The following is a 12442-nucleotide window of genomic DNA, read 5'->3' as shown; positions in this document are numbered from 1 at the left end:
GTCCAGTTTTCCTATGCAGGGAGAGGACTGGGAGTTCTCTGGTCACAAGCGTTCTGCCTTTGTTTTCATGAAGCTATGTCTCTTACTTGGTAAGAAAAATGGAACTTCATGCAGCCGCTGAAAACTTTAACCAAAACCCAAAGATGCTGGCACAAAGAAAGGAGGCCTGAAGAAAACAAGTGGCCATGGAAACACATTTAGCTCTTAATCTGACCAATTTCTCATGGGCCAGGCCTGGTGCCAGGAATGTGGTGATGAATAAGGCCTGAGCTGAGATTGTGAGGATGAGAGGGAGCCCACCCTGTGGGGATCTGGGATGATAGAAGGGCTCCGCAGATAGAGGACCCGGTGGCCAGAAGTTCTGCTGAGTGGAAAAGGGCTCGGAGTAACTGAGGTCAGCTGGATTCCTTAAACACTGCCCAGAGCCCTTGAAGCCATCTAAGGGCACACTTCTCAGGCCTGCTCCAAACCACACTCAACTGGGAATCTTTTAAGGACAGCTGCTCTGTTAGGTTTGCCTGAGATGGTGCAGTTTTCCCCCGCGGCGGCAGAGGCACAGACAGTTAAGAATGCAGGAGCGGGGCCTCACAATGCCTTGGACTAGGGCAAAGGAGGACCCCCGCCTCTCCCCTCCCGGGGCTAAGACATGGGAGGACCCTCGACCGGTGGATCCATTGACTCTGGCACCAGAGGATCCCCGCTCTCCAGCGCCCTAGACTGAGGCAACAGAAGACCTCAGACCTGCTCCATCCTGAACTAGAGCACAGTGGGACCCGCGACCTGCCGTGGCCTCAGGCCCTGGAGGACACCTGCAACGCCATGCGCTAGACTAGGCTACTGAAGGACCTCTCCCGCGGCTCAGCCCTGGACTAAGGCACCGGAGGATCCCCGCCCTGCCCCGCCCCGCGGTGTCCTGGACTGTGCACTGCAGAACCCCCACCCCTCCACACCCTGGACTCTGGCTCCCGAGGACCTTGGCCCTGGCTCGCCCTGAACTACTCCTGCCCCTCAGTGCCCTGGACTGTGGTTCCAGAGGACCTGGTCCTGCGGCAACTTGGGCTACCACGTGGACTCCAGGACCCCAGTCCTGCCAGGCCCTAGACCAAGACACGGGAGAACCTCTGACTCGCCGCCCCCTGGACTAGGGCACCAGAGGACCCACACCTTGCCGTGCCCTGGACTACAGCAGAGAAGGACCCCCGATCCGCTGGGCACTGGGCTCCTGCACAGAGGGACCCCTGCCATGGAGGTCTGGACTACCCCTGCCTCACCGCACCCTGGACTACCGCACGCCAAGACCCTCGCCTGAACACGCCCTACACTCTGGCATGGGGGAACCCGGCCCCGCAGAGCCCTGGACTCTGGCATTGGAGGACTCCTCGGCTACGTCCTGGACTCCTGCACCAGAGGACTCCTGCCCTGCCACACCCTGGACACCTGCACTAGAGAACCCTGCCCCGTCGCCCCCTAGACTATGGCACGGGAGGACCCCTGCCACCGACTTCGGCACGGTAAGACCCCTGACCCGCCTTGCACTGTATTCCAGCACTGGAGGGCCCCCTGCCACGGCGCTCTCTGGACTACCCCTGCGCCACCGCGTCCTGCACTACAGCACAGCAGGACCGCCGTCCCACTGCACACTGGACTGAGGCACAGCCGCACCCGGGCCTCCTGCGTGGTGGACTGCAGGACGAGGTGACCCCCCGCCCCGCTGCGCGTTGGACTACGGCACAGGAGGACCACCATTCCCGCATGCCCTGGACCACTGCAGGACAGGTCCCCCACTCCGCCGCGGCCTGGAATATGGCACTGCAGGATCCCCGTCCTGCTGCTCCACGGACTCCACCACCGAAGACCCTCGCCCCCCTGCGCCCTGGACGAAGGCACGGGAGGACCCGGCTTCACCGCCCAGTGGGCTATCGCATAGGAAAACCCCCAGCCCACCCCCATCGCGCCAGAGACTCTGACAAGAGAGAACCCCTGCCCCCTGCTCCCCAGACTACAGCAAGGCAGGAACCACCCTCCTCCAGGATTCTCACTATGGCAACTGTGGACCCCCGCCCTGGTACGCCCTGGACTAAGTCACCGAAGGACCCCGACCCCACCACACCGTGAACTCCAGCACTGGAGGACCATTGCCTTACTGCGGACTCAAGCACTGGACTATTGCAGGGCAGGATCCCTGTCCCGCCATGCCCTACACTATGGCACGGGAGGACCCAGCCTCACTGAGCTCTGGACTCCAGCACCGGAGGACACCTACACGGAAGACTCCTGCTCCACCACGTCCTGGACTCCTGCACAAGAGAACCCCCGCCCCGCGGCACCCTGGATATAGCAAGGCAGGAATCCCACCCTGCAGTGTTCTGGACTGCGGCACCTGAGGATCCACGCCCCATCGCGCCCTGGACTGCTGCTCCACAGGACTCCTGTTCCACTGCACCCTGGACTATGGCACCAGAGGACCCAGCTCCCGGCAGCCTGGACTATGGCACCAGAGGACCCAGCCCCCCTGCGTCCTGGACTATGGCACCAGAGGACCCAGCCCCCCTGCGTCCTGGACTATGGCGCCAGAGGACCCAGCCCCTCGCATCCTGGACTATGGCAGCAGAGGACCCAGCCCCCTGGCGTCCTGGACTAAGGCACAGTAGGACCCCGCAGCATCGTGTACTCCTGCACAGGAGGACCCTCGCAGGGCTGCGTCCTGGACTGAGCTACTGAAGGAGCCTCACTCCTGCCTCACCCTGGTCTAAGGCACTGGAGAACTCTTGCTCCACAGAGCTGCGGACTCTTGCACGAGAGAACCTGCGCCCAGCCGTGCCCTGGACTGTGGCACAGTAGGGCCTACACCGGGCCATGGACTCCTGTACTGGAGGAAGAGTAGTAATAAATGTCCAGGTTTACAAGTTGAAAAGTAGCAGTCAATGTGCTACAATGGATGGATTTGATGTAAAATTACAAATGCTGAAAACATTATGTGTAATTGCCTAGCCAGATCAATTACACAAGACAAAGAAATAAAAGAAATCCATATAGGGAAGGAAGAGGTAAGATTGTTTCTGTTTTCTGAAAATATAATTTTAAGATACAGAAAATCTTTTTTTATTATTAATGTTCTATTTACTTATTTTTATAATATTTTATAAATAAACTTTATTCATATAAAACAGGCCAAACATCTGACATTCAAAAATGGCTACTGTTATAAAATCAGAAACATAGTCAGAGTGTTGGGAATATTGAAATTTCTAAATCTTTATGAATAACACAATCACTTAAGTTATATCCACAAAGAACAGAAAAGAGGCAAGCTTGAAAATATGCGGATAGAAAGATGTCACAGTGATGTGTTTTTAGAAACAGTACCTTCACCTCTAAGCAATTTTCAGGTAGGTGATAGCTAGCTCATAGGCACCAGAAATTCATAACAGAAATTAAATTACCCAAAAGGCACAGAAGAAAATGTTAACACAAGTATAAAAGTAATTTTATGTAAGCTTAAAACCTATTTTTAAAATGCTTCCAAATATGTAAAACTATACACAAGTCCATTACACATTCAGCTTAAGTTTACCATTAAAAAGTGTACACACAATACTGTAACTGTAAATACATGCCACCGTTTATAATGTAGCATTTACCACCACAGCACCCAAAGATATTAACAGAAACCAACTCCCCACTAAAATCTAGGGAAAGGGTTTAGAGCTAGTGAAATAATTTATTGCAGACCGTATTTATTATAAAGAAACTATTGGCTCATTCTACTGTATCCACACTCCCTCACAATCTTAAGGGAGATACAATAAATCCACTTTCTTCTCCTAAAATGATATTTAGCACATTTGACAAGGAGGAGTGGTCGCTTTACTCCTTTTTCTTATCTTTTTTCTTTTTTTCTTTATTTTTTTTAAGAATAAATCACTTTCACAAAACTAAGACTCAAACTTTTTTGAAGCTCAGCTTGATTTGCTGGAACTACACAGAGACATGTTTGATCACACAACAGCAACTTTACATCCTCCCAAGTCTGGAATACGGAATTGATGGAGGACACTTACTTGCTTAAAATGTATTTGATTATTCTGCATTTATGATAAAAATATCATCCAGGGATCATATTCAAGAGGTTAAATTTAGGATTACATGTTTCTAGAACATATAATATGTAATGCCATCCAAAACCAACAACAAACAACATAGAGCACTGAAACCGAAGAGCCACTTAAAATTTAGAATTAGGAAATTTCAATCTATAATTGTCAAACAATAAATCAGTTATAATATTTTTCTAATTAGAAAAATATCACCTAAAGTGGAAAGCCAGCATTTAGTTGGGGACTATGAGATACTACATCCTTGGTCTGGCTGGCCACCATTTTAAAGACCACCACAGATCTCAAGGCATGAGACCTCTCACCAACAAAATCTATCCCTGCTATTGCACCTAGTGCCATCTCAATATGTGGCAGACAGCAAATGTTCTAACTTAATCTGATAGATGCTCCTTTAGCATATAAAAGAGCTTGCTAAGTCCCTATTACCTGTAGCAGTCTATCAACTAAATATTTAAGAAGTCATTTCATAGGCAAGGTTTATGAATGACTTAGAAGTAAAATTAGTTATTTCTAAACCACTGTAGTGTTTTCTATGTTTTTAGAGATATTCCTAACACGGAGTTTTCCAAGGAGCTGTGAAAACAAGTACAAACGTACATAAGTAATTTTGTCAGGGATGTTTCTGTACTAATTTGGGGGAGACTTGTGGGCCATAAATAAATGAGATACACATCCTAAAAATAATGGTAAAAATTATCAAGTACCACTTTCAGATGGTTACTCAAGTATCAACTTGGTATGCAAGTAAGTTCACCGATTTCTTCACCTATGATTTCATACTCAAAGTGCTACATCTTACTTAGGTACTGATAACATTTAGAAACCTTTATAATCGGCCTCTTAAAGAAAATCCAGCCTTTTCAGATGGTAAACTTGTCTTTACTAACTTTAATGCCCGTAACTATTTCGATATAACCAAACAAAAATTTTTAAAAATATATGCCTTACAGCTCCTGATTAACTTATTTTTTGATACATTTTGAGGCTAGTAACAAAATTTAGACCAGAATAGGTTTTCATATATCAAAAAAAGGAAAGGAACACAGAGAGCACAGATGAGACGTATGGAGGCTGTATACTATAGACCCATCCTTGCTCTGTGCGGGAATCATCACAGGAATCGTGCCCATTCGACTTAGATTAGGGGCAGCTACCTTAGCAGGTGGGAGAGTCGGACTCTGAGGAGTGCGTTCAAAGTCTTCACTTGGTACTTGTTTATACTGAGTCTTGGAATATCCTTCCATGTTGGAAGGAGATATGGATCCCAGGGATGAATGATTACTGCCTATGTAGCTTCTGGCAGTGGACGTACGGCTCTTTGGAGGCGGCACATCTTCCTTGATATCGTGATGAACTTCCTTTTCATATTTTTCTTCTCTGCGCTTTTTACGACAGCAAAAGATGATAAGACCAATGAGCGCTAGAGCAAGCAAAGTTCCTATAATGGCTCCTGCAATTAGTCCAGCTTTATTTGAAGGAGGGACAACGTTTACACGCAACAGGCACTGATCAGAGCCCACTCTGTTTCTGATTTACAGCTGTATGTCCCAGAGTACTCAGAAGAAGCATTTTTACAGATATAACAAATGAAGTCATTTCTGCTAACCATAAAGTGGGCATTTTCTGTGAGTCAGACAATTTTTGCCACTCATACTGTAATGGAAGTGAACCTTCTTTTGGTTCACATTTTAATTTAAAGTCACTTCCAATTTCTTCTGATCCATCAACGTAACATCTTGTACCTGAAGGCTTACCAAGAACTACCAGCTGAATCTTCTTATTTGCAACACCAGGAGCTCTTTTCACTTTGCACTGATCTGTGCCAATATCTGACAGCTGAAAATTCGTTACATTTATTGATGCATCACCAGATTTGAGATCATTACTCTTAAAATGTACTCGGCCTTTCAGATCTGGATAGTAGTCATCATAAATTTTGTCTCCAGAATATAAAATAATCACTTGATCCACCTTCTGATTATCAGCTGGTGATACCAGCCACTCGATGTCCAGTGGTCCCTGGTCTTCAGGACTAAGCATAAATTTGCATGGCAGATAGGCCAGTTTCCCCTTTGGCTTTTTCAATCATCTGCTCAGGAGTAGTGATACTCCAACCTCTGATGAAATCCGCGACTCCGCACAGGAGCACGAAGCGCAGCAGGAGCGCTATGGTGGCTGCTGTGCCATGGGCGGCGGCTGCAGGTAGGCGGCTCTCGCTCCAGGTCCTAGGCTCCCCGCGCCTGGCGCACTCAAGGTAGAGAAAATCTTAAAGACTCCACCAAAATAAACGGTTAAAGCTGATAAAGAAATTCAATAAAGTTAATAGTTACAAAATCAACATACAGATAGCATTATTGTTTCTATACATTAATGACAAACTATTACGTGAAAAATAAATTAATAAGGCAATTCAATTTATAATAGAATCAAAACAGGTATAAAAATATATAAAAGACTTAGGAGTAAATTTAATCAAGAATGTGAAAGATTTGCACACTGAAAACTATAGCACATTGATGAAAAAAATTAAAATGGCATAAATAAATGGAGAAACATCCTTTATTGATTGATTCAAAAATTAGTATTGTAAAAGTGTCAATGCTACCCAAAGCAATCTACAGATTAAATGCAACCACTATCAAATTCCCAGAAATAGAAAAATTACTGCTAAAATTTGTATGAAACCACAAAAGACCCTGACTAACCAAAGCAATCTTGAACAAAAAGAATAAAGCTGGAGGCATCAGACTACCCGATTCCAAACTATATTACAAAGCTATAGTAATTAAAACAACATAGCAGTGGCATAAAAACAGACATGTTGAACAGTGCAAAGGGATACAGAACCCATAAATAAATCCGTATGTCTGTGGTCAATTGACTTTTTGATAAAATAACTAAAAATACACAATGAAGGAAGAAAATTATTTTCAATAAATGGTGTAGAAAAAACTGACTATCCACATACAGAAGAATAAAATTTGACTTTTCTTTTGCTCTTTATACAAGCATGAAATCAAAATTAAAGACTTAAATGTAAAACTACTACAAGGAAATATAGAAGAAGACTGTATGACATTGGCCTGAGCTATGATTTTCTGTAGATTATTCCAAAAGCACAGGCAACAAAAGCAAAAACACATGAATGAGATTGCATAAAACTAAAAAGCTTTTCCACAGGAAAAGAAGTGATAATAGAATGAAGAGAACCCACAAATGGGATAACATTTTTAAACCATACATCAGATAAGGGGCTCATATAATAATATATAAGTAACTCAACCTACTCAAAAATAAGAATAAAACTATACTTATTAAAAAAAAATAAGCAAAGAACCAGAATAGACATTTCGTAAGGCATACAAAAGGCCAACAGGTACATGAAAAAATCATAAACATTTCTAATTATCAGAGAAATGCAAATCAAAGCCACAATGAGATATCACCTCACACATTTTACTAGGGTTATTATAAAAAAAGATGGAAGATAAGTGTTGATGAGGATGTGGAGAAAAAGAAACCCTGTGCACTGTTGGTAAGAATGGAAATTAGTACAGCCATCTTGGAAAACAGTATGAAGCTTCCTCAAGAAATTATAAATATATTTACCCTATGATCCATCAATCCCACTTCTGGATACGTGTCCAAAGGAATTTTAATCAGTATGTCAAAAACAGACATCTGCAATTTCATGTTCATTGCAGCATTATTCATAATACCCATGAATTAGAAACAACCTAAGTGCTTATCGACTGAAGAAAAGATAAAAATATGTGGAAAAATTGGAACCCTTCTACACCACTGGTGAGACTTTAAAATGTAAAGCAGTCTCGCAGTTCTTCAAATGGTTAAACATAGAGTTATCACGTGACCCAGCAATTCCATTCCTATGTGTTTACCAAAAAGAAAATAAAACAAATGCTACACAAACAGTAGTACACGAATGTTTATAGCAACACAAAGTAGAAAACAACAGAAATGTTCATCAGCTGAGGAGTGGATAAATAAAATGTGTGTCCATAAAATAGAATCTTATTTAGCAAGAAAAGGTAAAAAACTGTTAATGCATGCTCCAAAATGGATGAACATTAAAAATATGTTAGGTGAAAGATGTGAGTAAAAAGTGACTATGTGTTATTATGATTCCATTTATGTGAAATGTCCAGAATAGGCAAATTCATAGTCAGAAAGTAGACGAGTGGTTGCCTAGACTAGGAGGGGTTTAAAAAAGGATGGAGAAAATGGGGAAAGATTGCTAATGGGCACAAGTCTCTTTTAAGGAAAATAAAATGTTCTAAAGTTATACTATGATGATTATTTGTCCATCCAGTTAATATACTAAAAGAATTTGAAGTTTGTACTTTAAATGAGTGAATTACACAATGTATAAATTATATCTCAATAAAGCTGTGGAAAGTTAAAAGTATATGTAGGATGCATACAAAAATACTATTTATCTTTATAAATGAATGAAATTCTGTCATTTGCAAAAACATGGATGAATTTAGAGGACATTATGCTAAGTAAAATAAGCCAGACACAGAAAGACGAATATCTCATAGTATCACTTATATGTGAAATCCAAAACTGTGCACTCATAGAAGTTAAGAGTAGAATGGTGGTTTATCAATGGCTGAGCAGGGTGGGGGGCAGGGGTGGAAAAAGAGGAAATATTCAATGGGATAATGCTTCAGTTAGGAGAAAGACATTCTGGTGATATGCTGCACAGCAAAGTGACTGCAGTTACTTATAATGTAGTGCATATCTTAAAAGTGCTAAAATAGTACATTTTAAATGTTTCACCATAATGTAATAAATATCTGAGGTGAAGGATACGTTATTTAGCCTAATTAGTCCATTTCACAATATCTACATGTATCGTACCACATTGTACCCTATATATATTTATTTATCAATAAAATCAACATTTTAAAAAGTGAGGAACACAGATGTGCTAGATCTTCATCTAAAGACATTTCTGAGAAAAATGTATCTGTTTTCCTTCAGAAGAAATTTACACTTAATAGATATTATGGTAACTAAAGTAAGGCAGAGAATTTTGGCCATCAGCTTTTATTATGGGATAATCTCTTTTTGCTGACCTTGTAAAAGCTGTGGAATATTAACAAGTAGGAACATTTTTTTTTATCATGATCAGGTAAAGGTTCTGCAAGTTTCTATTTTGAATATTTCCCCAGGAATCACAAAGTGTGAATGCCTTTTATTTCAGAGGTCTAGCCCTAAATGGTTTAGTCAATTACATCATGCATTCTGAAATAAGTACTGGTGCAGTTGGGAAGGTATTATATATAATTGTGTTTTAAATTTAACTATCATATAAATCTACTTTTCTAGTTAACAGTTTATATTTTATAGAGGCCCTCCATATATATAAGAGCTTTTCTGATAGTATATCCATTAGATTTCAAAGATAAGTAAAGGAACAATTTTGCTTTTATTTATTATTATTATTATTTTTTAAGGCTAGTCAAGTGAAGCAGTGGGAGTGGAGAAGGAACTGCTTTAATTTTTATGTGTTGGTGTTACAGGCTATATGTGACAGGCTATATATTTTTCTGCTGAATTTTAGAAACAAAATGAAATATTTATTTCCTATTTCATTAGATTTAGGGATGATGATTACATTGAGGGGTTGGGACTAGACTGAAGGCACCACATCATCAATCACTTGGAAACAATATTTTGCCTATGTGTTATGTTATATTGACAAAAACTTTTATTGTGGCAGGCAATATAGCTCCCTATTGAAATATGTGAAAAATGTAGAGAAAAAAAGACAATATTAGTTATCAAGGGATATTTAGGCCTGAGATGCATGATGCTAATATTCAAAACATACACTTTTTAAAAATTAGATTTAAAATGTAAATTGAAGCAGAACATTTAGAAAAAGACATAATATCTACTATAAAAGTCCTGGGTTAGAAAAGTTAAAATGCTAAATGAAAAAATAATGCTTCTTGGGTGGCTTAAAATCGAATATGAGACAAAAGATTACTCAGAAATTTTTCTAAGATTAAAAACATGTATACAGTTTGATATAAAATGAAATAAATGTCTGGATATAACTTTAACAGAATAGAATAGGGAGACAAGGGCAACGAGCAGGTGTATGTAGAATAAAGTGAACATATTATTGTAATAATGAGAGGGACAGAGTTGAATGATTGCTCTTGGAGACAAGGGATTTTGATGTCTAAGTTAATGACAAATCTTTTGTTTGCAAGTTTAAAATGTAACTTAAACCTGGTGAAGGAATAAAGGGTGGTTGGAGGGATGATTCTTTGTACACTAAACTTATTTTAATGACTAATGAATTAATCATAAGTTCAAATGATTTTATGGAGGCCCTTTCTTTATTTGATATTTCTGGACTCCTTTTTTCTTTGTGTGTGCTCCATTTTTACCTACTTGAACAATTTTTACCCCCAAAGTTTAGGAAACACTGTAACCAAATGTTCCAACATGATATAATCCCTGAAGGCATTTGCAGCTGGGGGAGTAGGGGAAAAGGGGTTTCTCTTTCAACAAATGCATGTTAACCTCGGTGAAAACTCAGAAGTTTAAACATGGTCCCCCTTGGGTCATGTGGCTACCCCAGGACCAATCATTGCACCAGACATAGGAGATAATCTCAAAAGCCAGGTTGGAGTCAAGGTTCTCCAGTGGAATTTCCACTTTAGAAATCAGTTTTGTCAGACTTTGTGTTTGCATATTACAGACATGATAGCCATATAGCTATCTATTCCAGTAGAGATGAAAACCTAAGAGCATATTCCCATTCAAAGGATTTTACATGAATCTTCATAGCAGCTTTACTTGCAACAGCCAAAACCTGAAAACAGTCCAAATATCCATGGACAGGTGAATTTGTGACTTATAAACTTACTATGGTATCTGTATATAATGAAATAATACTCCCTAGTAAGAACAGAACAATTGATAGATGTAGCAACATGAATAAATCTCAAAAATAGTGATGCTGAGTGATCAGAAAGTATACATACCCTATGATTTTATGTATTTGGAAATAAAAACTCACGGATAGTGACTAGAAGTGGATCAGTGGTTGCCTGTGGATGGAATGGGTATAGGCAGGAAAAAGTGAGTAGAAAAAGCACAAGGAAACTTTGGTGGTAAAGGTAATGGATATGTTTGCTATTTTCATATGTTGTTGGCTTTGTAGAGCTACAAATGCCAAGAATTATCAAAACGTACAATTGAAGTATGTGCAGTTTATTGCATGTAAATAAACCTTTTAAAAAATAACCAATACAAATTGACTTACATGACCAGAAAGCTCTTGAAAAACTCTCTTGTTTTCTCCCCTATTTTTATTCTTGCATGCCCTTATAGACTGTGTTAACACATTTCTCATCTTATCGTTATTTTGTGTCTACATTTCACCAAGTCAATATAACTATCACCATAATTTCTTGGTTTCTCTTTAGTTCATTAGTAATTATGAGTAATGTATTGAAATGTTAAAGATATGTTCATGCATTCAGAATCCTCTGCTCTCTGATCCACATAATAGTGAATTATGCTCTCAATAATTACAAAGTATAGTGCTTTTTTTTTTTTTTTTTTGAGACGGAGTCACACTTGGTTACCCAGGCTGAAGTGCAATGGTGCATTCTGGGCTCACTGTAACCTCCACCTCACGGGTTCAAGTGATTTTCCTGCCTCAGCCTCCTGAGTAGCTGGGATTACAGGCATCTGCCATCATCCCCGGCTAATTTTTGTATTTTTATTGGAGACAGGGTTTCACCATGTTGGCCAGGCTGGTCTTGAACCTCTGACCTCAGGTGACCTGCCTGTCTTGGCCTCCCAAAGTGCTGGGATTATAGGCATGACCCACCACCCCCGGCCAGAATATTGCTACTTTTGCAAATAGCTACAATTGACCCTGATCTGGACTTTGAGTTGATCACAGCTTTGTAACAGAGGATAGCATTGTAAAACTGCAAAATTAGACTAATAATAACATAGAATGCTTTCAGCATAAGAAATAATACTATCCTAAGCAAAAATAAATAAATAAATAAAACTGGAGGAATTATATTATCTAACTTCATATTATACTACAGAATTACAGTAACCAAAAGAGTAGGGTACTGGCATAAAAAGAGACCCATAGATCAATGAAACACAATAGAGAACCCAGTAACAAATCTACATACCTACAGTGAACTCATTTTTGACAAAGGTGCCAAGAACATACACTGGTGGGAAATGGTTTTGAAAAAACTGGATATCCATATGCAGAAGAATGAAAACAGACTAGTATCTATCACTGAATA

The 12442-nt window shown here is 40.7% G+C and overlaps 1 pseudogene; it reads right to left on the bottom strand.

Annotated features, from left to right (window-relative positions):
• Window positions 1–2749: 2749 nt before the first annotated feature.
• LOC129394641 (coxsackievirus and adenovirus receptor-like) lies at window positions 2750–7832 on the bottom strand (annotated as a pseudogene).
• Window positions 7833–12442: the final 4610 nt, after the last annotated feature.

Source organism: Pan paniscus, chromosome 17 (genome assembly GCF_029289425.2).
Source record: "Pan paniscus chromosome 17, NHGRI_mPanPan1-v2.0_pri, whole genome shotgun sequence".
Lineage (NCBI taxonomy): Eukaryota > Metazoa > Chordata > Mammalia > Primates > Hominidae > Pan > Pan paniscus.
This window is presented reverse-complemented; position numbering and strand designations above follow the sequence as displayed.